We start from the raw sequence: 1,344 nt of genomic DNA, 5'->3' as shown, positions 1-1,344 counted from the left end.
CTTGCTCCTCTGAGTACGCTCCCATGTTCTCCTTGAATTTATCAAGATGAGCATCAAGGATACGGACTTTGAGGGACATCCTACAGCCCATTGTGCCGTAGTTCTTCACCAGAGTCTCAACCAGCTCCACATAGTTTTCGGCCTTGTGATTGCCCAGGAAGCCCCGAACCACTGCGACAAAGCTGTTCCAAGCCGCTTTCTCCTTACTAGTGAGCTTCTTGCGGAATTCATTGCACTCCAGGATCTTCTTTATCTGTGGTCCGACGAAGACACCTGCTTTGACCTTTGCCTCAGACAGCTTAGGGAAGAAGTCTTGAAGGTACTTGAAGGCTGCCGACTCCTTATCTAGAGCTCTGACAAATTGTTTCATAAGGCCCAATTTGATGTGCAGTGGTGGCATCAGCACCTTCCGGGGGTCCACCAGTGGCTCCCACTTGACTTTGTTCCTCCCCACAGAGAACTCAGTCCGCTGTGGCCAGTGCCGCCTGTGGTAGTGCGCCTTGGTGTCCCTGCTGTCCCAAAGGCAAAGATAGCAGGGAAACTTGGTAAAACCGCCTTGGAGACCCATCAGGAATGCCACCATTTTGAAGTCTCCTATGACCTTGATGCCATCTCAGAAAAATGCAGATATGTATCCACTTAGGCAGCTGGAACTAAACTGAACTGGTGGGCTTAAGGCCCCTGTATTTATACTACTATTTATATTACTGGAAAGTTCTAGAAAGTTCTAGAAATTACTCCAAGTTTACTCAGCACTGAATCTATCTGGAATGTTCTGGAAAATAGGTACATTTCAAAATATCACTGTTCTGGTCACAAAAGCAAAGTTTGTGGGGAATAATAGCCATTTTCTATACTTTTGAGGCATAAGCAATTAGGAAATAACACTTACTACCCAGGAACCAAAAAAAAATAAAATAAATTGTTACACGGTGTTATGGCTGATTCCAGGCCTCTTACCCCACCCTACCCTATAGTGCGACAGGCGCACACGAATGAGGACCTAAAAAGTACAAATTTCATTAAAAAAATGAATCTGACCTGATTCTGACCCATGACAGCAAACACTTAATTCAGCTCGATTGACAGTGACATTCTTCAAAGTGCTTCCTGTGAGCTACAGTGCAGCCCAGCAGCATTCTCACATTTGCCAGACACAAGGTTCATTCCTTGTCTGTTTCTGCCAAATCCCTACAGCTGGGGGCCCTGAAACCAAAGCGCTGAACCATTTGTTTCATGTTACTTTGCAGCAGTGTAAAGCCTGCCCATTTCTACATGAATACGTGTCAGAGTCCATGAACCCCAATGCTATCTCTCTAACATAACTTCTGCTTAGTACTATTA

Source organism: Acipenser ruthenus, chromosome 42 (genome assembly GCF_902713425.1).
Source record: "Acipenser ruthenus chromosome 42, fAciRut3.2 maternal haplotype, whole genome shotgun sequence".
NCBI classification, from domain to species: domain Eukaryota; kingdom Metazoa; phylum Chordata; class Actinopteri; order Acipenseriformes; family Acipenseridae; genus Acipenser; species Acipenser ruthenus.
The sequence above is the reverse complement of the archived record's forward strand: the minus strand, read 5'-3'. Positions refer to the sequence as shown.